The 27,532-nt window shown below is 43.2% G+C and overlaps 1 long non-coding RNA gene across 1 annotated transcript in view; it reads left to right on the top strand.

Moving 5' to 3' along the window:
• LOC146808813 (uncharacterized) overlaps positions 1-27,016 on the top strand; it is a 41,644-nt gene extending 14,628 nt beyond the window's left edge. The window contains exon 3 of the long non-coding RNA XR_014965491.1: positions 26,993-27,016. This is a non-coding gene — a long non-coding RNA (uncharacterized LOC146808813). The remainder of the gene's footprint in view (positions 1-26,992) is intronic.
• Positions 27,017-27,532: the final 516 nt, after the last annotated feature.

Genomic DNA, 27,532 nt, shown 5'->3' on the forward strand with positions numbered 1-27,532 from the left:
ATGTATTAACATCAGATTCATGGTTTGTTTGCCTCCTACTCTAATCTACCTTCCAACTTTTAAGATGCTTTACTGCTGATGGGTCACCTCCTCCAATACCTCAACACACATAGCCAACATTGACATTAGTTCATCTAAGAAGTTGTATCACCCTTGCTCATTCCTTTGTTTGTAGCACAATGCCTTTTCTCATAGAGGCATTGATTAGGCAATAGTATCCGGTCCTTTCGACTATTAGGAACCCTTCTAGACATGATCATGCACTGGCAAGGAAACCTTTACGGAACAAAAAGTAGCAAGCGTTGTTTAATGATTAACAGAGCACTCATTGACGCCAGAGCACCAGGGTTCAGGATTTTATAATGGTACTCATCAATGCCCTGATCCATTCAGGAGTTTATATTGGTACTCATCAATTCCCTGATCCATTCAGGATTTTATAATGGTACTCATCAATTCCCTGATCCATTCAGGATTTTATAATGGTACTCATCAATTCCTTGATCCATTCAGGAGTTTATAATGGCACTCATCAATTCCCTGATCCATTCAGGATTTTATAATGGTACTCATCAATTCCTTGATCCATTCAGGATTTTATAATGGCACTCATCAATTCCCTGATCCATTCAGGAGTTTATAATGGCACTCATCGATTCCCTGGTCCATTCAGGATTTTATAATGGTACTCATTGATTCTCTGGTCCATTCAGGATTTTATAATGGTACTCATCCATTCCCTGATCCATTCAGGATTTTATAATGGTACTCATCCATTCCCTGGTCCATTCAGGATTTTATAATGGTACTCTTCCATTCCCTGATCCATTCAGGAGTTTATAATGGTACTCGTCGATTCCCTGATCCATTCAGGAGTTTATAATGGTACTCGTCGATTCCCTGATCCATTCAGGAGTTTATAATGGTACTCATCCATTCCCTGGTCCATTCAGGATTTTATAATGGTACTCGTCCATTCCCTGATCCATTCAGGATTTTATAATGGTACTCATCCATTCCCTGATCCATTCAGGAGTTTATAATAGTACTCGTCGATTCCCTGATCCATTCAGGAGTTTATAATGGTACTCGTTGATTCCCTGATCCATTCAGGAGTTTATAATAGTACTTGTCGATTCCCTGGTCCATTCAGGAGTTTATAATGGTACTCATCGATTCCCTGGTCCATTCAGGAGTTTATAATGGTACTCATCAATTCCCTGGTCCATTCAGGAGTTTATAATGGTACTCATCAATTCCCTGATCCATTCAGGAGTTTATAATGGTACTCATCAATTCCCTGGTCCATTCAGGAGTTTATAATGGTACTCATCAATTCCCTGGTCCAAAGATTCTGCTAGCCCTTCTCAAATCCTGGATGCAATTGCCTTTTAGCTGCTTTCAGGACTGTGATTTATTTGAGTTTACTAGCCCTTATAGATGGATATTTGGACCTGCAGATCCTGCCTGCACATGCATTTCCACCATCCCATAATAATGGGGTCCCCCAAAACGCTGTAGGACCTGGGTACAAATTGATACATACAACAAATGGTCCTCACGGGTACTTAGGAAAAGCTTATATGTAAACCAGTCCTGTAAAAGAAAATGTTTCATTTCAAATCCAACAAAAAACAATAAATATTATGTCAGTCGAGCAGAGAGCACAAAGAGAGAGATGACATCACACAAAACAAAACACTTGAATGCAAAACATGAATAAATTGTATGTAAGGAACATCAATATACATATAAAGCTTTATATACAAAGTGGTTGCTCCAAGAAGGGCAGCAGGATGCCCAAAGGAAGTGCCCGTGCATAGGTTCTCATAGATAAGCGAGAAGAAGGCAGCAAAGTATACTCCAATGAATTCCAAAAATGGGTTCCAGTATTCCCAGTGCAATCGATGCGTAGAAAATAGAACATTCTAGAGTGGTCTGAGTTTCTTCAAGGTGTGAGAGAGTGCCTGGGACAAACGTTTAGCCCACAGAGAGCCCTGTGAGGTTTCAGATTGAAGAGAGAAGAAGAGATGTATCTGGCCTGGAGTAGGCACTCGCAGCTGGTGAGAGCCAGGATCCAGCAATGACTGTGAGATCTACATCAACCGTACAGGTAGAATGGGACAGGTAAGGAAGGGACTTCTCAGCACATTATGTTTTGAGGGTAAATTGAAGCAAAATAAATTGTGGGACAAGCAGAATCTCGTACATCACGGAGAGCATCCAGGGGCCTAGAACAGAGAGACTAGACATTCAATCCTGTCTGGTCAGTTGTGTTTACTGGCCTTAAAAGTTAACCCCTTCCTGGTACGGACAGCTAGTAAAGGAGTTTAATTGCACATGAAGGAATGGGCACATATGTTTCTAATAACTGAGGAAGTATATATTTTTCTCTCCCTCACATTATAGAGATTACATTCTTCGCCCCTCAAGTGTCATGTTGCTGAGAATACAAATCCTTCAAGTTTCTTCCTAAGAGTAGTTAGTGTAAAGTGACGTGTTATGTTCTGTTGTGTTCTTTCATTGCTAAAGGGAGTGTTCCCCTCAAAATTGTATTAATTATGTGTTTCTCGTTTTGGACTTTTAACTTTGCCTAATTTGCCAGTATTTAGCAACTTGAAGGGGAGCCTGTGAGTGCTGAACGGGTTGCTAGACCCCAGTTAAATGTCAATTTTATTTTGCCTGGTCAAGTTTTTAAACGCGTCTTGGCACCAAAGCTCAGACAATGCCCCCTCGCTGAGAGGGCTACTTATTAAAGGTGATGGCACATCCGCACAGTTCCTCCTAAGCACCAATAGAGTACCTTGCCATTTTATTATCTCATTTACTTGTATTCGTTTTAGGAGTTGCCTGGCTTCCGGATTCACTGGGCACTGCTCGCCATTGCTAAAGGGAGTGTTTTCCTCAAATTTGTATTCATTTTATGTGTTTCTTGTTTTGCACTTTTATTTTAACTTTGCATGATTTACCAGTATTAACCAAATCGCAGGGGAGCCTGCGAGTGCTAAAGGGGTTGCTGGACCCCAGTTAAAAGTCACAAATATTTTACCTGGTCTAGTTTTAATGGCATCTCACCACTGAAGCTCAGACACGTCCTCTTAATTGGGGGGCCAATTATTGATGCCGATGGCACGTCCATGCAGTGGATGCATGCAGCGGGTGCGCCGAAGGCACGCCTAAGGCAAGGCCATCTGCGCTTGGACTGCGCTCAGTGCCGGTGTCACCTCCCATTTCAGGCCAATTATAAGCTACTCAAGGTATGATCTTGAAATAACCTCTACGAGTAAATATTGCCCCGGCCCCTTGCTGCTTTGTGCCTTTGGTGATTCCCCACGGGGTTGCCCTGACTGTAAACTCACCCTGGCTAATGGCAAAGTGAGCGTGTTTGAAACTCCCACGATCTCCATTGAAAGGTCCCAGACCACTTGCAGACTTGACATTGCACTCTTATCAATGCTTTATCTCTTATAAAACATAAATTTGAATTTGTTGACTTCGTAGAAGCACATAATATTGATCTAGCTTTTGTTATCGAGGCCTGGGCCGACGCCTCTAAAATCAGGCAGGATTCATAGAGCTAGGCTATCTGGGCCTTGGTTCAGCGAGGAACTCGGGATTTGAAAACGGTGGTGTCGCTGCCAGGAACACCGGTAGAGCCAGAACTATGCCATCACTGAGAGAGAAATATATTGAGAAATGATCACATAATACAAGGAACTGATTTTTTAGTACAAAAACCAGCTACTTTATAGACAAAATTAATTCAGCAGTTAATTGCCCTAAACAATTGTTTGCCACAATCCAAATGATAGCTGTGCTTCCAAAGACAAAGAATGTATGCATCTATCAAACGTTTACAATACCATCTCCTTAAATCTAAATATTGGAGGCCTACCTGACAAAATCAGTAGCCCTCTTTCTGCCGTTCGCATTACTGAGAGTAATCAGACATCACATCTGGACTTGCCTTGTAACAATTCAGCCTCTAAATTCCTTCTTTCCTACCTCATCTGAGTTTACCTTGTGTGCTTGTTCTTGCAGCCAATTTCTTTGGAACAGTGCATTAGTTCCACTCTGACAAACACAGTTTTCTGTCTGTTTTTTGTTTTCATTGTATCTTTTCTAGTTTTTAGGAAACCCATTGCTGACATTCAATGACCGGTGCATTATATGAGAAAAGCTGGTATTTTGGAAAAGAAGTTGTTCTGGTGTTTCTCTAACTTCTTTAAAGATGCAGAATGTAACTGCTCCTCCTTTCTTTTTAATGTCTCCTGGTGAACCTCCCATTAAATGGCAAAAGTGGAAGAAGGTTTTTGAATGTTATGCTTAAGTATGTGGGGCAACTTTAAGTGCAGAATGTAGGTCTTCACTTTTACTGCACCGTTTAGGGTCAGAAGGGCAAGTAGTTTTTGACCATCTTCCTGAGTTGAGTGATCCTGAAGCTGTAGACTTGAATGAATATGATGTTTGTATTAAAAAATTAGACAAACATTTTCTTCCCAAGGTCAGTACAATCTTAGAGAGGTATCTTTTTGCGAGCAGGTTGCAAAGTGATGGAGAGACAGTTGAAGGTTATATTACCCAGCTAAGGAAGCTTGCCTCATCTTGCAAATTCGCCAATTTACTGGATGAAAGAATTAGAGACAAATTCATGTCAGGGTGTAACATTGAGAGAATCAAGGAAGAACTTTGGATGAGGGATGATCCCTCCCTGGATGAGGTATTACAGGTTGCTAAAAGAGTTGAACACTCTTTTAAGTGTGTGGATACCATCAAAAAGACAAACAGTCTACTGTTCAGGTGGTAAAAGAGGAAACTAAGAGACCTCTGGCTAAAGTTGAAGGAGGTGGAATGAGAAGTAAGACCACTACACACAAGTGCTACAGGTGTGACCAGCCTGGGCATTTAGCAAATGACAAGAATTGTCCCACATTAAAAGTAGTTTGTTTTAAATGTAAAAAAAGAGATCATCTTCCCATTGTTTGTCAGGCAATGTTGGCTTCCACTAATGTGAAGAGCGTTAACACAGAGGACATTGAAGAGGATTTCGTGTGTGGGCAGATTGTGGTTCAAGTTGACACTGAGGTTAAGTGCAAGTCATGTACCATTGATACCATTTTAGTGGAAGGTGAACCCACCAAGGTGCTCTTTGATTCAGGTGCTAAAATTACAATTATCTCCAAGTCGTTCTTTCAAAATAAGCTTGTTCACAAGACGTCTTTACTCAAACCTGATATACACCCTCTAGCGCAGGGGTACACATAGTACGGCCCGCGGGCCGCCAGCGGCCCGGCAAGCCTTTCTTGACGGCCCGCGGACCTTGCAGACATCGTATCGGTGTTTTTTTAAAGTTTTTTTTTTAACAGTGTCAGCAAACACAGACTCTGCTCTGTGGGGGCCCGGGGATTCAAGCGATAGTCCGAGTGGAGCTGCTGGGGCGCTAAGAGGTGAAATACAACAAAGCCTCGTTATCATGCAAATGGTCTCTTAAAGACCTGTGAAGTACTCGGGTGGGACTGTGTGTGTGCCCTGGAAGGGAAGCTGCCTCAGCTGCCACACAAGCGAAGGGGGGAGGGGGCTGGGGGGAGAGGTGACAAAGAATGACAAGAGAACAGCAGGGTGTGAGAGTCGGGTAAGGGGACAGAGGGTGACAGAGGGCAGTAGGGAGAGACAGAAACAGACAGAGACAGATAGAGATAGGGACTAACAGAGTCAGGGACAGACAGAGACGGATAGGCAGAGACAGGGACAGACAGATAGAGGCAGAGACAGACAGAGAGGCAAAGAGACAGACGGAGAGGGAGACGGAGAGGGAGACGGAGCCGGAGAGGGAGACGGAGAGGGAGACGGAGAGGGAGACGGAGAGGGAGACAGAGAGGGAGACGGAGAGGGAGGGCGACAGAGAGAGAGGGAGACGGGGAGAGAGAGAGGGAGGGAGACAGGGAGACAGGGAGGGAGGGAGACAGAGAGGGGGAGAAAAGAGAGGGGGGAGACAGAGAGGGGGGAGACAGAGGGAGAGGGAGGGAGAGAGAGGGAGGGAGACAGGGAGGGAGGGAGACGGGGGGGAGACAGAGAGGGGGAGACAGAGAGGGGGAGACAGAGGGAGACGGAGAGGGAGGGAGACGGAGAGGGAGGGAGAGAGACAGAGAGGGAGGGAGACAGAGAGAGGGAGGGAGACGGGGGAGGGAGACTGAGGACAGAGGGAGACGGAGGGAGACGGAGGACGGAGGGAGACGGAGAGAGACGAAGAGGGAGAGCGGGAGGGAGAGGGAGAGAGGGGGAGGGAGACAGAGAGGGAGGGAGACAGAGAGGGAGGGAGACAGAGAGAGAGGGAGACAGAGAGGGGGAGACAGAGAGGGGGAGACAGAGAGGGGGAGACAGAGAGGGCGAGATAAAGAGGGGGAGACAGAGAGGGACGGAGAGGGAGAGAGACGGATAGAAGGAGAGAGGGAGGGAGACGGAGGAGGGAGGGAGATGGAGGAGGGAGGGAGACGGAGGGAGAGGGAGGGAGACGGAGGGAGAGGGAGGGAGACGGAGGACGGAGGGAGACGGAGGAGGGAGGGAGACAGAGGAGGGAGGGAGACAGAGGAGGGAGGGAGGGAGATAGAGAGAGGGGGAGAGAGAGATATGTGTATGCCGGGTCCGGTGGCTCAGTGGACGAAGGCGTCCGCTGCAGGGACCTATGTTCCACCTCATGGTCACAGTTTTTTTTGTTGCTCTAGCCCCGCCCCCTCCCCCAATGACCCCACCCCCAAGGTGCGGCCCTCGGCCACAAACCACACTGTAAATTTGGCCCCCAAGAGAAAGTTTGTGAGTACCCCTGCTCTAGCGTATGGTGGAGAACCAATACCTCTGCAAGGTTATTTTGTAGGCTAAATTGAGTATGAGCAACGTTTTACATCTGGGAAGATTTATGTCTCTGTAAGAGGTGACTGCATAATAAATTAGTTCCACCAAGGTGACTTAGGCATTATGCTTGACCCGACTAGTGCTACACCCATCCTGTTGAAAGATAAGGTGAACATGGTTCAAGGGAGCTCCATTCTCAGTAGTGGTGATGAATCTCAAGTCAAACAGATTTCCCAATGTGTTCAGGGAAGAGCTTGGGTGCCTTAAAGGTTTTCAGCATGAAATACGTTTATGGACTGGTGCTCAACCTTCATGCTGCAAAGTAAGGAGTGTACCTTTACCTGTTAGAGATGAAATGAAAATGAATTAGAGAAACTCAAGCAAGGGGGTATAATTGAAGAGGTGGAAGGCACTGAGTGGTTGGCCCTGGTGGTCGCAGCCCGCAAGGCCAATGGGAGTCTTCATCATTGTGTAGACTTGAAACAACTAAATAAGAGTGTCATCGTAGATCGATATCACCTTCCAAATATTTTGGAGTTATTGGTGTTCCTGTGTGGCATCAAAGTTTTTAGCACAATTGACTGGGCCTCGGTTTATCATCAGATAGAACTTGTAGAGTCTTCAAGAGATTAAACAGCCATCATTACACCGTTTGGCACGTTCAGGTTTGTGAGGCTGCCGTTTGGCTTAGTATCTGCGGCGTCCATTTTCCAGCATGCCATGGAAAAGATTCTTAGGGGTTTTGAAGGGGTCTGTGTATACCAAGATGACATTCTTGTTTTTGGTAAGGATGAACAAGAGCATGGGTGTCGTCTTGGTATGGTTCTTGAAAAACTTGACAATGCAAATCTTACCATAAAGTCTGAGAAGTGTCAATTTGCCACCACCACCATTAATTATTTAGGTCATACCATCTCCGGTGATGGTGTCATGCCAAAATCCAATTTGGTAGATACCATCTCTCGCATGTGTGCCCCCACTTCCAGAGAAGAGCTTATGAAATGTTTTGGTATGATTGAGTACTACAACAAAGTTTGTTGAGAAATTTGCAGAACTTAGCGTGAATATGAGGATGCTTTTGAAGAAAGGGGTTGAGTTTAACTGGAATGATGCTTGGGAAAAAGAGTTTGTAATCCTCAAAGAAAAGCTTAGTTGTCCACCAAGACTTAAAGGTTTCGACCCCCAAACGTATCTATCATCACCACTGATACGAGTCTTAAAGGTTTGGGGGCAGTTCTTCAACAAGAAGGTGACGAGGTCATGAATACTATTATGTTTGTGTCACGAGTGTTGAAGGATGCGGCGTCTCGCTATTCAGTCATTGAGCCGGAAGCTTTGGCTGTGTTCTGGGCTATCAGAAAACTTAAGAAATTTCTCTGGGGAACCAAGTTTCTGGTTAAAACAGACCACAAGCCCCTCTGTAAAATCTTCACAAAGAAGGTTATAGATCTGGTTTCAGGCAGGATAACTAAATGGGTGATTGCCTTGCAAGAATATGATTTTGAAATAAGGTACATACCAGGTGTAGAAAATGAAGTAGCTGACACGTTATCTAGATTAGTGAGAAAGGTCGATGAGAGTGTGACTGGCAAAGACTTTGAAGAGGGTGATGTTCATGTATGCTTTGTGGATGAGTAGAGATTGTAACTGAGGATCAGTGGCGAGAAGAATTATCCTCTGATCCATCACCCTCCTCGACAGCCTCCCCAACCTCGGACTGAGGCAGCTGGTCAACACACCCACGCACAGGGCTGGACACACTCTGGACCCTATCTTCGCAGGAGGAACAATCATCCAGTTCAGCCACACCACCCAGCCCCACTGGACAGACCACCACTGCGTCCATTTCACCTTCAACACCACCAGCACACCCAAGCCCGCCCCGCGACCACCACAAAGGAAACTGGAGCAAAGTCACAGAGGAACTCCTCAACACCACCCTTCGCCAAGACCCCCCAGCGTCACGACCGACACTGACATCGCAGCCACAGAACTCCACCGCTTGATCGACCGCTGAGCCGCCATACTCGCACCCCTCCGGCATCACGCCAACCAATGCCCGCTGAAGGCTGCCTGGTTCACCACGGAACTACAGGAAGCCAGACGCTCGTGCAGATGCCTAGAGAAAACCTGGCAAAACCAGAAAACCACAGAAGCACGGAACAACCACAGGAGCGCACTGCAGAAATACCACCAGTGCATAAGGCACACCAAACGGACCTTCATGAAGGACAAAATCCAGGCCAACGCGACCAAAGCCAAGGAACTGTTCAGTGTCATACAGCAGCTCACAAAGCCACTCAGCGAAGCCACAGACGTCACACCTTCCCAGCAACTCTGCGACAAGCTCAGCACATACTTCCACCGTAAGATCAAGGACCTCTACGACAATTTCAGCAAACCGACGTGTGACATCGACCCCCCCCATCTCCCTCCCCCCCTCCCCCCGATCAGCCAACGATCTCGACCTGGAAGCCCGCTACCATCTAACACATCACTGCGAACATGCATAAAACCCACTCAGGAGCCCTCATGGACCCCTGCCCACCGCACATATTCCACTGGGCCACCGCCGCCATCGCTCCCAAACTTGGATGGACCATCAACGCCACCTTCACGTCCGGCATCTTCCCAGACGTCTGGAAGAGGGCGGAGGTTAAACCCCTCCTCAAGAAGCCCACGGCCAGCCCAACGGACCTTAAAAACTACCGGCCCATCTCTCTCCTCCGCAGCCAAAGTCACTGAGGGACTCGTGAACACTCAGCTGACCACCTTCATCGAATAGAACTCCATCAGCAGCAACCACAGCACTGAGACCGCTCTCCTCGCCGCCACAGATGACATCCGCCTGCTACTCAACCAAGGACACACGTCCCTCATCCTTCTGGACCTCTCCGCAGCCTTCGACACCGTCGCCCATCGCACCCTCGCAGCCAGACTTCACAACGCCGGGATACAAGGAGCCGCCCTTGACTGGATCCGATCTTTTCTCTCCTTCAGAACCCAGAGGATCAGACTCCCTCCCTCCCTTCCTCTCTGAACCCACCGACATCAACTGCAGAGTGCCACAAGGCTCATCACGAAGCCCCACGCTCTTAAACATCTACATGGCCCCACTCGCCGCCATCGTCAGACAGCATGGGCTCAATATCGTATCCTACGCAGACGACACCCAGCTCATCCTCTCACTCATGAAGAATCCCAAAGACACCAGACTCTGCTTCCAGGGGGGAATGAAGAACTTGGCAACCTGGATGAACGACAGCTGCCTGAAGCTCAACTCAGAGAAAACCGAGGTCCTCATCCTCGGACCCTGCAACTCCGTCTGGGACAACTCCTGGTGGCCCTCCGCCCTCGGGAACCCTCCCACTCCTACAGACCACGCACACAACCTCGGCATCATCCTCAACTCTTTCCTCTCCATGAACTGCCAGGTCAACGCCGTCGCTTCCACCAGCTTCAACTGCCAGCGCACCCTCCACAAGACCTTCAAATGGATCCCCCTGACTGCAGAAAGACTGTCAACCACACGCTCATAACCAGCAGACTGGACTACGGCAACGCCCTATATGCCAGTGATAGAGATCAGGGTATCTAAAATATGCCCACTTCCACGGATAGAGTAATCACACAGTTACACGCACATACATACATCATACGCTAGGGCCCATTTCACTAACACACGCTCAAATACTCTACCAGCAATAAACCTGTGGAAAGAAAACACTAACACCCTGCATCAATATCAGGTCGATCAGATCTGGTTTAGTGACTGTCCTAATCAATAACATAATCTACACAACATATACAATAATGATCAACAATATAAACCCAATAATTGACAAGAAAGAAAATTCAACACCATGTTTAAAATTATATTGCTTTATCTAAAATTAGTCAAAGTAAAATCAATCAGAATAAATCATTTCTCATAGTTACCTATTCTAACTAAGTGTCAGAACGGGTCAGGACAAGTCTCTCGGTAAAGTCTCTCAAGACGAAGTCCTCAGCACGATCCTCAGCAACGCAGCTTCACGCAGCAAAGGTAAAATGGCAAGTGGCAAAAGGGTGGCAAAAGAGTGGGGAGATCCCTCCCTAAGCTAACAGTTTTTATAGTGAAAAATACAATAGAAAGACTCATCAGGTTTGCAAGAATACGCTGAATCACTGAGCAGAGCGAGAAGGAAAGGATGCAACATTGCAACATTTGTGAACCTCCGCTCAGGAAAATACACATAGCGAAGACTACGGAACAGGAACCAAGAAAATAAAACATGTATCACATTTAATCCGGTTTCTCCTCGGCCATCGAGCCACAGTTCAGAGTTTTCCTCTACGGCTCCTTTGTCTTTCGAGATTGCCAAGGACACTTTCACTTTTCTTGGAGAACACCCAAGACTGCTGCTGTCCTCATGGAAAGTTTCATAGAAGGACCATGGTCAGTCACCCTCAAGACCATTTCCAGCAGGGGTCTCTCTCGTCACGTCTTTCACATATTCACTCGAGGCCAGGCTTCAAAATTAGCCATCATGGATTAGGCCTCCATAGGCCACAATAGACCATCTCAATTAAAAGAAATAAAAACAACGTTACTACAGCATAATGATTAAACAGTGTTAACCCCACTAATACCCTTATGTGTATGCATTTATCTAGCTTTTGCAACATAAAAAAGCATTAATTCAGACAGCGTTTTGTGCTCAAAATAAACAGCACACAGCAACGTTTAAACATGAAAACTTGCACGTTATTTTTTAGGAAACAATAACAGCACACACATGCTAACCCTTGTGTAGCTTTCTCTTATGTTAAGACAAACGAATTGATTAATGAAAACACACTTGCACAAGACAAATAATTAATTTGTTATTCATTAGTAATTAATAAAACGCATAGACATACTAGAGCTTCAAAAACCCATGAATTTTCTAAATGAAAACTCTGCTCCAGCAATCCCCCCTTTGGTGATTTTATCACCAAATAAACCCAAAAAAAAAATTAGTGAAAAATTTAGTCCCATTTTAGGAGAAATCAGAAATGTCTTTTCCCCTTACACAACATTAAACACCAGTCACTCTTTCATCATCTCTCTTTGTCTCTAAATAAACACTCTCCCTCAATTCTTCTAGTTCAATCTCTTGAGGTTCTCTTTTCAACTTCTTATTTTTCTTTTCCTTATTCAATTTCTTTTTCCCTCCCCTGTTTTTACAACACACACACACCAATCTTATTATTAATAAAGCCACAATTATACAAGACAAGGGAAACAATATTCTACCTATAATTGTACTACCTATTTTTGCAATAAAATCCTTAACAGCTATCATTTTATTAGCTATTTTAGTCCACAAACTCCCAGCTTCAAGTGGTACTAATTCTTCATGCAAATCAGTAATATTTTTGATATAGACCTTCAGGTCTTTACTTTCGTCAGGAATGTAAGTGCAACAATGTTGAACTTTCAATATTCCACAGACTCCACCCTCCTTGGCCAATAGAATATCAAGGGCAAGTCGATTTTGCATAGACATAGCACGTACGGCACTTAATTCCGTATTCACCAAAAGAAACCCTCCTGCGGTATTTGTCGATAAGCGATCAACCACTGTGGAGAGTTTGCGAATTCCATAAGCATTTAAAGAAATTCCCACTGCTGGAATCAAAACCCAAAAAATATCACCCACAATTTCAGACCAAGTTTCTCTCTTAAAACGTGTTAATAAGTTAATATCTTCTACATCTCTTATTTTATCTGTATGAAAAATCTTAGGAAAAACCAGGCCCACATAACATGTGCCATACCAATGGTCAGGCAACTTGTAATAAGCCTTGTTCCCACAAACATAGTACACTCCTGGAAAAATCGTATCTTCTCCACCTCTGAAACCCCAACCTGTCGCAATGAAGTATGTATCATGGCACTCACTAGTTCCCACAAAATATGTATCATATTGGGATTTCCTTCTGGTAATGCAAAGTTTACCCTTCTGCGGCGCATCTAGAGCTAAAGTCGGACTAGCCCCATTTCTCAACTCTTTTCCCATTTCAATGTCCCAAATTGTCTCACTCACTTCATATTTTCCCCCTTTCTCATGCATGTTCACTCTCCTTTCTTCTACCATATCCAGGAAAGCTCTCTCCTCTTCTTTCAAACTGCAAGTTAAATTATTCTTAAAAATGTAATCTAATGTTAATCCTTTTTCTTCAATAAAAATCTCACCAAAAGTGTTAGCTTCTTTAGCTGGATTCAGCTCTTTGTTCATTGGCAAGTGCCCAAAAATACTATCTCTGTTAGACATCTTATAATCTATTTTCCCTAACAAATAAAAAACACTACTTAAAATACTACAAGAAATACCATATGTAGCTGGTAAATGGTGATAAGTAACACCCTCTGAGACGGATGCAGGTAATTGCATACAGACGTAGCAATCCCTTACTTCCATTGTCTTCACATACTCATATAACAGTTTAGAAAAAACATTACTAGAAAAATTATTAATTGACCTATCTTTGTGTATGTAACTACTACTTCTAATTGGAACTACTTTTTGTGAATTTTTCTCTACATTCGTCACATTTTCTATATTCATTCCAAACTCTACTCTAAAAGTAACTAATAAAATTAAAACACCCCATAGAAGAATTAATAATCCAGTACAACAGCAGCACATTCTACACCACCTTTTAAAGAAGGCACATCTATTACTATTATTCTCTATGTTAGCCATTTTAGTTTAGCCTCTACTACTCCACTACTGTTTGATTCTTCAGCAATTCTTCAGCTTTCAGTTTATCCAAATGATCTCTTTGTTCACTTTATCCAAGTGAATCCTTCTTTCACTCAGTTTGGATACTTGTCATTCTTCACTTCAATTTCTTCAACATCAAATTGTATCAGATCTCCAACGTCAAGATCCTCAGTACTCGACTCTTCTCCAATGTCAGTCAAGAGTACTTTTAGAATTTCACCAGTATCTTCCTCAACCACTTCTCTCAAGACCACTTCCGGATTATCTCGAGTCACTGTTTCTTCTTTTCCTCCTTCAGACAGTGTCACATAAGACCATTCCGGTGATCTGTACTTTTGGTTGGGTCTTCTTACTCTTTTTATTTCCACTGGTTCGTTTGATTCCTTTGATTCTTCTCCTTCAGCTTTTGAACTTTGACTCGAAACTTCATTCACTTGTTCAGCTTTCGATGAATTTGCTCTTATTACTCTGTATCTCAGCCTCTTAACTCTGTTGTTAGGCCAACGATCTCCTCTTAACACCTTTTTCGGCTTTGCTTCTTTATTACTTCTTTCTCCAATCCAAGTTCTCTTCCTCAGAACTCGACCCTCTGTTTGTTCATCTTCATCATCTGTTTCAAGTGCCTCTTGTTTCCGTTTTCCAGCAGCTTTCTTCTTTTCCACAGATTTTTTCACCACTGTTTGAGACTTCCCTACTCCTGTCCCTCCTCGGGTCTCCGACACGCAATCTTCTTGCTGTCTACTTGTCCCTTCACCTAGCTCCTCATGAATATTCCCTACACCTCCTCGGGGGTCTTCCGCAATCTGTCCCTCTCTATCTTCTTCTGACCCTACTTCTTCAAGTATAATCTCAAGTGGTTCTTCAATCTCCTCTTCTTCTGATTCAGGAGTAATCTCTGTGTGATTTCTTTTTTCTTTTCTTTTTCCTTCACTGCTGTTTGAAACTTCAGGCTCTCTTACAGAATTTGATCTTCTCTCTGATACTCACAGTGATTCTCTTGAAGCTCTCTCTGCTTCTTTTCTCACTGATTCCGTATCATCAGTATCTTCATCATCACTGGAATCTGACTCTTCAAAATACTCTTTACCAGTCCCCTCTTTCGGGTTTGGAACTCTCAGAGTATGACTTGCATGTACCCAGTGCTTCACTCCAGCACACTTTACTGCAGTCGTTGTAGTCAGAATAACTTGTCTCGGCCTTCCCCACCTTGGAATCAAGCAATTTCTTCTTCTGTGCACCTTAATCCTCACCCAGTCTCCTGGACTCAGATCATGGGCTTGCTTCTTCTCAAGTGTGGTAGCTTCTTCTCCAACCTGGTGAAACACAGAATGAACTGCGTCAGCCAGGCCTTTACAGTAATCCAAAATCATGTCATCAGTTATTGTCACCAACTTATTGACAGGCACGAATGCATGGCGCATAGCACGTCCCATGATTATTTCATGCGGGCTCAAACCAGTAGTTCTATCTGGAGTAGATCTCATTGTCATCAGAACTAAAGGCAAAACATCTGGCCATTTCATGCCAGTGGCTAAGCACATTTTTCCAATCCTATTTTTTATTGTGCCATTAATCTGCTCAACCACACCAGAAGCCTCTGGTCGGTATGCACAATGTAGCTTCTGCTGTATTTTCAATGCTTCACAAATCAAACCCATGAGCTCATTCTGAAAGTGTCTACCTCTATCAGACTCAACTGTTACTGGAAACCCGTACCTAGGAATCAACTCCCTCAACAGTAACTTTGCCACTGTTAATCCATCATTTCTTCTAGTCGGGTAAGCTTCCACCCACCTTGAAAACAAACAGACTACCACTAGAACATACCTCAGTCTGTTCACTTGGGGCATCTCAATGAAATCAATCTGCATTCTTGTAAAAGGACCTCCTTCTCTGCCTATTGTCCCCAAACTCACCACTGTCTTTTTCCCAGTGTTAAATTGCTGACAAACTAAACACCTCTGACAGATGCTCTCTGCAATTGTCCTGAACTTTGCATTGTACCAGGTCTGTTTAAACGACCTAACCATCGCGTCTCTACCCAAATGTCCCTGGCCATGATACATCCTTGCCATTGACGACAAGATAGAGTTAGGCATCACTGGTCTGCCATCTCTGTAGACCCAAACATGGTCTGTTTCTCTTGGAGCACATCCTGCCTTAATCCAATCTTGTTTCTCTTCATCTCCTGCCTCATCTTGTAACTGTTTCACTTCATCCCAGGTCTCTAGGACATTAGTAAACATCACAGAAAGAAAAGACATTTCCCTCTCTCTTTCCCTGTTAATGGACTGATTGGTCTTGGCACAGTATTGCGCAACATCATTGGCGTACCTGTTACCAATCGTTATAAAATCCTCCCCTGGACCATGGGCAGCACATTTTACAACTGCTAACTCTTTAGGCAGCTGTATCGCCTCAAGCAATTTACCAATCATTTCAGCATTCTTTATTGGAGTTCCACTCGATGTCAAGAAACCTCTTTGTAGCCAAAGTTGGCCAAAATCATGCACCACTCCAAATCCATACTGACTATCAGTCAACACAGTCGTCCTCAAATCTTTCCCAATCTCACAAGCTTTTGTCAATGCTATTAATTCAGCAACTTGCGCAGATTTCACTCCTTTCAATGGTGATGCTTCCATGACCTCTGAAACTTTGCACACCGCATATGCTGCACATAGCACACCATCATCATTCCTCAAGCATGATCCATCCACAAACAACACATGGTCATTCTCAGGTAAGGGAATATCCCTTATGTCTGGTCTTGGTTTCGTACAGTACTCAAGCACATCCAAACAATCATGATCATCTTCCATCTTTATACCCACATTTTCAATATCCGGCAAGAGTGTCGCTGGATTCACATTCACACATCTCTCAAGAGTCACATTTGATGCACCCAGTATCACTTTTTCGTACTTAGTCAACCGACTATGTGACATGTACTGAGTTCTGCTTCTTGTCAAAAGAATTGCCACATTGTGAGGTACGAATACCCTTACAGGATATCCCATTATGATTCCCTCACTCTGTTCCAAGCTCCTGCATGTTGCAGCCACAGATTTCAGACAACCTGGTAAACCCACAGCTACAGGGTCAAGTGTTGATGAGAAGTACGCAATAGGCCTTCTCAATTGTCCATGTTTCTGGATTAACACTGAAAGTGCACATCCATTTCTCTCACTGCAGTACAGCTCAAATTCTTTCTCATAGTCAGGCATACCCAAAGCTGGAGCCTCACACATTTTACTTTTGAGCTCTTCAAATGCTGCCAATTGTTCTGCATCCAGATCTAATGGATCTGTCATTTCACTTTTTGTCAGTTTAATCAGTGGCTTTGCTATCAGGGAAAAATTAATTATCCACTGACGACAATAACCCACCATACCCAGAAACATTCTCACTTCTCTCTGGGTTTTTGGAGCTTTCATTTCTCTTATTATTCTGATCCTGTCAGTAGTCACTTTTCTCAGACCTTTTTCAATATTGTGTCCAAGATAATGAACCTCTTTCTTGCAAAATTGCAATTTGGCTGGAGATACCTTTAACCCTCCATCTGCCAGATGATTCAGTAAAGCTATGGTATCCACTTCACAAGCTTCACGTGTCTTTGATGCCACCAGTAGGTCATCAATGTACTGCACTAACACTGAGTTCTCGGGCATAATCAAACTCTCCAACGATTTCTTCAATAACTGATTGAATATCTAAGGACTCTCTGTATACCCCTGTGGGATTCGACACCATGCTAAGATACGCTGGCCAAACCTAAATGCAAAAATCGGCTGGCTATCATGATGCAATGGAATTGAAAAGAACGCATGACACAAATCAATCACTGTATACCACTCAGCATCATGTGGAATTTGATACAGAATCACTGATGGATTTGGCACAATAGGACAACATGCCACCACAATTTGATTAACTTTTCTCAAATCCTGTACGATCCTAAATTTGCCATTGGGCTTTTTCAGTCCCATTATCGGTGAATTACACGGACTACTCAGTAGTTCTCTTAGAACTCCCTGCTGAATCTTTTTCTCAATTATAGGAGTTATCCCTTCAATTATTTCTGGTGTCATTTTGTACTGAGGAATGTTAGGATATGTAATTCCCTCTTTCACTGCAATTTTCACTGGATCTACATTATTCATCAATCCCACATCCTCTCCTGTAAAATCCCAAACTGCTCTTTTCACTGTGTCTCTCAGCTCTTGAGGCAAATCCTCCGGATTAAACACAGCAAATGCACCAATTAACTCACTTTCTCTATTTTCCAGAGTCATTCGGTAGAAAACATCATCATCTGGTGTCTCAAAAGCTATTCCATCTGGTGTACAAAAGATTGTGCAATTCATCTTACACAATAAGTCCCTACCTAACAGGTTCACTGGACTCGTGTCACAGACAATAAATCTGTGCATGTCTGAAAATTTCCCTATCTGTACTCTTACTGGTTCAGTAAGACGTGTTCTGATTTGTGTATTGGCTACACCAACTACTTGGATTGCTTCATCCGAGAGAGGAAGATTTCTAACATCTGTTGACCTGACAGTTGATCTTGTCGCACCTGTGTCTACTAAAAAAGTAACACTCTCCTCATTTATTTTCCCATCCACAAATGGTCCTGCCTGGTCTATTTCTAGAGTTGCACCAAGTATGCACTCTTCCTCCTCTCTTCGGCACCGTCAATAATCACCCTCAGACTCACTCCCTTCACTCTTTAACAAGTACTGCTGTACTTTGTTAGAACGTCTTGGTTTGTTTACCTGCTCATCATTGTAGAATCCTGAGTCCTGATTATATTTTTGTACCCCTCTATTCTGCGGCAAGGGCGGTTTTGGCTCTTGACTCTGCTGTCTCACAACTTTCTGTTGTTGCTGTTGATTATTCCCTTCATTCTGGTTCTGCACCTGTTGATTTAAAGATTTACTCTCATTACTCACTAATGGTGGATTAGGACATTCAGATCTCCAATGTCCCAGCTGGCCACAGTTGTGACAAGGGAACTTTTTCTTCGCTTCCTCAAGACTTCCTTTCCCTTTTCCTGCATATCTGGGTCTATTTCCTGCATTACTTCCAGGATTATTCGCTTGTTCCACTAACTGTGCTTCCTGTCTTTCTGCAACTTTCACTTGTGCCCACATTGCTTTCTCTTTCAGCTTTCTTTGTTTTGCTTCAATTTCATCACTAAAGTATTTTGCATGTCTCAGAATCTCATCTACTTTTTTACTCTGCCAATCCACTGTGTGTTCGCGAATTCTCTCACCAATTTCAGGTCTTAGGCCATATACAAATCTGTATACAAAGTGACTCAAGTCTTTGTCACCCAGGTGTTCATCTCCACTGAATTGTTTAAAAGCCAGTATCAGCCTCTCGTAAAAAGCATGAACTGATTCTTTTGCTTCCTGTTGTGTTCGATCTATCTTAACCCAGTCTGTCTCTTTTGGAGGAACTTTACTCTTCAGGTATACCATCACCTGATCATACTTCCTCATTACTTCTGGATCTGGTGCCCCTGTTCTTGGATCTCTTGGATATTCCTCAGTAGGCCAACTCACAACTATTTTACACTCAGTCCACAAGTCTGCTGGAACAATTATATCAAACAGACTATTCAGGTCAACCCACAGCACTTTTGACAATTTCACAAACCTATCTACCTGCCTATACCACTCGACGGGCTTTTCTCTCAATCGAGGGAAATCATTCGTAAATGATAAAATATCCTGTCTGGTCCATGGAACATGTACATATCCTCCTCCAGGTATTTCTCTCATAGGATAATTATCCACTGGTTTCTCCTTTTCTCTCACTGGAAATGCTGAATAAGTTGTTCTATCTACAGATTCCTCTCTTTTCTTATACCACCTATCCTTCCACTTTTCAACATCACCCCATCTTCGCAATAATGCCACCATTTCTTTAATCTGTCCTGTTCTACCAGAAACATTCAAATTTTCAATGTCCTTCTCTGTAAAATCCATCCTGTAAGTTCTCTGTAAAGCTTTTACTTTATCAATGTCAACTCCTTGTTCATTTGCTATTGCTCTTAGCCTGTCATGTGTATTCCTTGCTCTCCAGGTAACACTTTTACACATAAACAATAGCTCACCATCATGATGACTCTTCAGGATTTCTGCTGGAACTGTTCCTGTCACAAGCTCTTCTAATTCTATACGTAACCTAGCCACATCAATAACTTGTGAATCCTTATCCTTTTTCTGAAGAACCTTCATCCAATCATTCAAATCATCAACTGTTATTTCAGCAGTTTTTCTCACTGGAACCACTTTCTTCTGCGGTTCTAAAATTGGCCTCCCTGAACAACCAGGTTCACTAGTATCCAATAGTTCACTACATGTGTCATGTCTCGTTTGTCTCAGGTCACTTCTTTCTGCTCTTTTATCTGAATCTCCTGAAGGACCAACTGAATTTGTCAGATTATTCCCAACATATGGAATCACTAGTCCATTCTCACCTGCTCTCTGTTTGTCAAACACAGGCATAACTGGACCTATAGTTACAGGCACCGTAACAGCTTCCAGATTCTTCGTTAACTCCCTAATTTTCTCAGTCAGTTCTGTTGTCGTTTTTGCTAATTTTCTAGCATTTTCCTCACTAATTCGATTTTCTCTCTCCCTGAAAGAACTATTACTTCTTGATTCAGGTGTCACTTTTTCTTTCTCAATAATACAGACTGTATCTCTTATCGGAGAAACAACTGGTGTACTCTCATCTGGTTCTGGTCTATATGGGGGTGGTCTCTTATAAATCATGTCATTTAAGACCTCATCATCATACTCATTAACTCCAACTGCTCCCTCTTCAATTGTTCTCATAGGATATAATCCCTCTGACATATTAACATCTCGCCATCTTTTCATCCGATCATGATGTGTTTCACGATCATGTCTCCTCCCAAACATATTCCTGTAATACCCTCCAGACCTTTGCTTTTCTCGCTCATGAACTTCCTCTTCCCATTCCACTAAAGCCTCGAACTGCGTAGGTCTCGGCTTCGGGTCCAGACGTACCATCTTTTCCCGTAAATTTCTCAACACGGCCAAATTAAATGAACCATGTTCTGGAAATGCTAGAACACCATCTTCTTTAGTATACCTAACCCAATTCTGCAACCATATACAAGTATGTAATCCATATTTCGCAATCATAAAGGATGCAGGTGTTTTCGCTGGAGGTAGCAACTCACCCTCTCTCGTTTTAACCTCTTTATCCTTGGTAAACCACCTTTTAACTTTCCCAAAGAACGTTTTTTTCTTTTTCTCCTCTTGATAATACATTTTAGCGCTTACTAAAAACTCTCTACTCTCTCCGTATTATAAATATACAATACGAGCTTTTCAACCAATAGCAGCGCGACTCACACTAACGCACCAATCCTGGAGCGTCTACGTCACTAAACAGCTCTTCCAATCCCTGCGCGACTCACACTAACGCACCAATCCTAGCGCGAACCCTATTCTGATCCACTATCCAATCAGAGCGCGGACTTTCTGACATCAACAGTCGCTGCAGTTTGTCTCTGTCCTCTGTCACTCGTCTACCCCTCCTTTACAAAATCTCTCAGTAGACTTCGTGTCAAGATTTCTACAAAATCTATTAGTTACAACATAAAAACATCTCCATTGTCTGCTTCGCTAACCACAGAATAGTAAAAGAGAGTCTATTTTTCAAGAGTCAACAAGCTTTCATACATCTCATAACTGTTTCCTCTAGGACTTATCCAAAGAGTCTTACAATCAATAAATGTATATACATTCACGCACATTCATGCAAGAAAAATATAGTACATGCACACAGAATCCTGTTCTCGGGAAACAGCGCACAATCTGTCCCACTACAGAATTATAACATACATTAACTAAGCAACCTCGCCCAGTTCCTCAAACAAGCTCAGAGAATACCTATTACTCCTCCCGCGATAAGCTTTAACGGAAATCCTTACGGATCCCTGGGACTTAAGACCAGAGTTTCACAGATAACCTTCACTACGATACACACTCCTTATATACCAGAAATATATTCTAATAGTAACATACGACGATGTCACTGATTCCGAACCCAGACAATGTGAACGCGCAACTTCAATTGTCACACGTTATTCCTTACAATCCCGTCTTTCCCGAGAGCAGCATATACTTCCCTCTGCCCTACTACGGAACTGCTACAACAGCTTCCAAGTTCCAGAAGCACTACATATAACTCAACATGACGACTTCAACATATAATATTAGTACATATACCAATATTGACAAAATAAAAATCAATAATCAATTAGCTAATGTACAAGCAATCTTATCAGATCAAGACAACCATCTAAAACCATCAATCTCTGCTACCAGGAAATTGATAGAGATCAGGGTATCTAAAATATGCCCACTTCCACGGATAGAGTAATCACACAGTTACACGCACATACATACATCATACGCTAGGGCCCATTTCACTAACACACGCTCAAATACTCTACCAGCAATAAACCTGTGGAAAGAAAACACTAACACCCTGCATCAATATCAGGTCGATCAGATCTGGTTTAGTGACTGTCCTAATCAATAACATAATCTACACAACATATACAATAATGATCAACAATATAAACCCAATAATTGACAAGAAAGAAAATTCAACACCATGTTTAAAATTATATTGCTTTATCTAAAATTAGTCAAAGTAAAATCAATCAGAATAAATCATTTCTCATAGTTACCTATTCTAACTAAGTGTCAGAACTGGTCAGGACAAGTCTCTCGGTAAAGTCTCTCAAGACGAAGTCCTCAGCACGATCCTCAGCAACGCAGCTTCACGCAGCAAAGGTAAAATGGCAAGTGGCAAAAGGGTGGCAAAAGAGTGGGGAGATCCCTCCCTAAGCTAACAGTTTTTATAGTGAAAAATACAATAGAAAGACTCATCAGGTTTGCAAGAATACGCTGAATCACTGAGCAGAGCGAGAAGGAAAGGATGCAACATTGCAACATTTGTGAACCTCCGCTCAGGAAAATACACATAGCGAAGACTACGGAACAGGAACCAAGAAAATAAAACATGTATCACATTTAATCCGGTTTCTCCTCGGCCATCGAGCCACAGTTCAGAGTTTTCCTCTACGGCTCCTTTGTCTTTCGAGATTGCCAAGGACACTTTCACTTTTCTTGGAGAACACCCAAGACTGCTGCTGTCCTCATGGAAAGTTTCATAGAAGGACCATGGTCAGTCACCCTCAAGACCATTTCCAGCAGGGGTCTCTCTCGTCACGTCTTTCACATATTCACTCGAGGCCAGGCTTCAAAATTAGCCATCATGGATTAGGCCTCCATAGGCCACAATAGACCATCTCAATTAAAAGAAATAAAAACAACGTTACTACAGCATAATGATTAAACAGTGTTAACCCCACTAATACCCTTATGTGTATGCATTTATCTAGCTTTTGCAACATAAAAAAGCATTAATTCAGACAGCGTTTTGTGCTCAAAATAAACAGCACACAGCAACGTTTAAACATGAAAACTTGCACGTTATTTTTTAGGAAACAATAACAGCACACACATGCTAACCCTTGTGTAGCTTTCTCTTATGTTAAGACAAACGAATTGATTAATGAAAACACACTTGCACAAGACAAATAATTAATTTGTTATTCATTAGTAATTAATAAAACGCATAGACATACTAGAGCTTCAAAAACCCCTGAATTTTCTAAATGAAAACTCTGCTCCAGCACCAGAATCAACAGATCTCTGATACACAGACTCCAGACCATCCAAAATGACGCTGCCAGACTCTTCCTCTGGACTCCACGCCATGAACACATGACCCAACACCTACGAGACCTCCACTGGTTCCCTGTTGAGAAGAGAGTCACCTTCAAACTCCTCACCCATGCCTACAAATCCCTCAACGACATTGGACCCAAATACCTCAATGAGAGACTATCCTTCCATGTACCCAAGAGGAACCTCCGCTCCGCCGACCTTGCCCTGGCAGAGTTCCCCGGCATCCGCAAAAGTAGAACAGGCATGAGAGCCTTATCCTACATCACAGCCAAGTCCTGGAACGCGCTCCCCGTGAATATTAGACGCTCTCCAACCCTGCACACCTTCAGGAAGGACCTCAAGACCTAACTCTTTGACTGATCCGGAGTTCCCCCCTCCCCCCCAGCACCTTGAGACCCTCACTTGTGAGTAGTGCGCTATATAAACCCCTGATTGATTGATTGATCCGGTGCTTTCTCAAGTTTTGCTTCTGGCCAAGAAAGGGTGGCATTCCAAAAAGCGCACCTCTGAGGAAGCTGGGAAATTTTGGGGTGTGAAAGATGAGTTGGGGGTGTGTAGTGATCTTTTACTTTGTGGGACACGATTGGTACCCCCTCTTAAGCTCCGCAGTAAATTGATTGATTTGGTGCATATTTCTCATTTAGAGATGTTCAAAACAAAGGAGAGGCTTTGCTCCTCTTATTGGTGTCCTGGGATGGACTTGCAAGTAGAAAGTCTGGTAAGAGATTGTTTGGCATGTGCATTGTGTGAGAAGTCCAAAATTGTGAGAGTACAACCCATGGTGGTCAGAGAATTACCTTGTGGACCGTGGAAGGAAATAACCTTGGATATTCTTGGTCCCATTCATTCTGAAGGGCAAGAGCTGTTTGTCATAGTCGTTATAGACATGTTTTCGAGATGGCCTGAAGTTTACTTCACGAGTGGGATTGAAACTAAAAACGTGCTTGAGTTTTTAGAGAACCTCATGGCTAGGGAAGGTTACCCAGACACCATCTTAACTGACAATGGTGTTCAATTGGTTTCACGCAAGATGGAAACTTTCTTAAAGAATCATGGTATCAAGCACAAGAAGTGTTCCCTCTATCATCCTGAAACCAGTGGCATGGTGGAAAGGTTTAACATTGTTTTGAAAGAGGTCATAGCTTTGGCCAAAGCTTGTGGTCTCAATTAGAAGAAGAAAGTCATGAAGAAGGTGGAGATTTATAGGTTGACTTCTCACAGTATAAATGGGAAATCTCCTTTGTTTTGTTTAGAGGCAGATCTCCTTGTACTCTAGTGGAGCCATTATGGGTAAGAGACTTGGAAGGGTCTGCAACTAAAAATGTACGCACTGAGTGGCGTGAAAGAGAGGTTGGGAAAATCTTGGCAAGGAAATCGAATTTTGATTCTAGAAAGGCCACTAAGGATACTGTGGTTGCTGTTGGTGACATGGTGGTCATAAAACAGCCTGGATTCAGTTCTAAGTTTTCCAAACCCATTCGAATAATCAAAGTGTTTAAGAATGCTATTAAAACTCAAGATCACCGCATTTGGTACCTGGGAAGAGTTGTTCCATAAAATGGGCCTGTGTGTCTCTCTGATTCCTCTGTAAAGGGTCCGTTTGTCGTTCCTAGATTGTCCTCTAGGGTCAGCAAGAAACCATCCTTTTTGAAGGACTTTGTACAGTAAATGGTTAGTGCGAAGGACTTTGTACAAGAGATTGTAAATGCAAAGTCTTTTGGGTTTTGTTGTTTTTGTTTGTTTTTCTCTCTTCTCTCCTTTTCTATTCTCTCTTCACTCTTGATTCTATCTTTCTTTCTTTTGTATACCTGAAATGCCGAACTCCTGCGTTATAGAGGCTAGTTGTCTTACATAAATATTACATCTGGTGGGGCTAAGGGAAGAGCCCTGTGGCACTCTGAATTTTGTGGGCCGGGGGTCTGAGAGACAGTCCTTTTCCATAACTTGGAAGGATCGGTCGTCCAGGTAAGAGCCAAGCCAATCCAAAGCTTTGTCCTGATACCGATCTCCTTCAGTCTATCTTTCCGTATGGCATGATTGACGTTATCAAAGGCCGCACTGAGATCCAGCAGGATGATGGCTGCAGCTCCTCCGTTATCTAATAAGACTTTTAATTCCTCTGTGACTGCCAGAAGCGCTGTCTCCGTGCCATGGAGGGCACGGAAACCCATCTGTGTTGGATGGAGTAATTTATTCTTTTCAAGGAAGTTAACTAAAATATAGTTTACATGCTTTTCCAACATTTTGCTAAGAAGGGGAAGAAGCGAGATAGGTCGCAAATTGCTGAAAGTTTCAGTATCCAGCTGGGGCTTTTTGAGGATAGGTCTTATCACAGCATGCTTCCAAGATTGTGGGACCGAGCCAGACTCTAGAGATTTATTGAGGATACTCCTTATATATGTATAGGGAGTATTGTCTCAGTCACCTTGAGCAGGGCGTGCAGGGGTGCTGAGTCGAGCGGGGAGCCTGATTTCGTAGACTGGATTAGTTTGAGGATAGCCTCATCCTCTAGTGGAGGGAATTGTGAGAGACTTGGGGCTGATGCCGGTTCACAGCCTATCTATACCTCCTCCTGCGTTGGCTGAGGGGACTTCTGGAAGAGACTATAGATATCGAACACTTTCTTATGAAAGAAGGAGGCTATTTCATTGCATCGATCTTTGGTGGGCTTTATGGATCCATTAGCATCCCGGGGTCATGTCAGGGTTTTAACTATTCTAAAGAGTTCCTTAGGGGAGTTCATAGACTGGGTGATTTATTTCCTTAAGGAAATCTACTTGCACTGTTTTTAGCTCTTTGTGGTAGGATCGGATGGCGGTTTTATATTTATCTTTTAGTACTGGATCGTACTACTTTCTCCAGTCCCTTTCTAGTCTCTTGCATTGCTTCTTTAGTGTAAGCAGGAGATTATTGTACCATGGGGTGTTCCAAGGCCGGGTGTTTTGGTTAGACCTCTTTTTTTAGAGGAGCACAAGACTCCAGCGACTGGCCAATCCAGTTTTCCCATTGCTGGTAGTCCTCCTCTATACTGCCCTCCACCAGTGGCATTGATTTCCTCAAGATGATTTGAATGAGCTGAGGGACTGATGGTGATCCAGTGTCTGGGACCTGGATGGGATCTTCTTACTAAGGAATAAACTACAACTCCTACCTACAACCTGCCTTGAGTGATCCTTTCTGCTGGTACCAGGATCTCACAGATGTTCTGCTCCATATTTAGTCCAAAGGTCCTGCAGAAGCTGAGAAACTGATTACGCATCATTTAGAAATTACTCTGCCCCATACAATCATCTGATCTTTATGTATGTGGTCTAGTCCTTTCTTCAGGAAAGGACCATTTATAACTTTTGTTAGAGCTCCATTTAACTGAATGCATTCATGGGTTAAAGTAAATCTGTATTTGATACTTAGTCTGTGAAGGTCCGTAATAGAAATGTATGTTCATTATTAACATATTTGTTCATATTTGTATATAGTTATTTGTAATTAGTCAACTTGTGAAAAACTTTTTTAAAATGTTAATTTTACTGTGAACATAAACTCTATTGTCACGTGTTAATCTGTTTGTGTTTCACTCCCCAGGATGCGAAGACCGTTTTGAGCAGGTACGAATTGCTTCTTTGATGGCTCACCATATAAAAAAACTTAGAGTCATTAAAATTACTTTTATGTTATGTTATGTTATAGGAACTTATAGAGAGCAGCAATTACCCGGAGGTGTCCTGGCGCTGGTAATTATCGCTGAGTAAAGAAACTGTGAACGGCTATTACAAGTTAAAAAGCCAGGTCTTAAGACTCTTCCAAAAAGTCAGGAGGTCTGTGCTATTTCTCAGGTGGAACGGAAGATCATTCCAAGCTTTTGTGGCCCACACGACAAAGCTTCTTCCGCCCCAGGAGGCTTTTCTTATAAGTGGTACAGTAACCAGCTTGGCTTCCATGGAGCGCAGGGTCCTTTTAGGCCAGTGCCATTGAATGTTCTGTTTCAGAAACTCAGGGCCTATGCCTTGAAGAGCCTTGAACACTATACACAAGGCTTTAAAGCACACCCATTTCCTGACTGGCAACCAGTGGAGTTTACTAATTTCCTTGGAGATGGACGCAAATTTGGGTGTGCCTGACAGT

This window comes from Triturus cristatus, chromosome 7, assembly GCF_964204655.1.
Source record: "Triturus cristatus chromosome 7, aTriCri1.1, whole genome shotgun sequence".
Taxonomy (NCBI): Eukaryota; Metazoa; Chordata; class Amphibia; order Caudata; family Salamandridae; genus Triturus; species Triturus cristatus.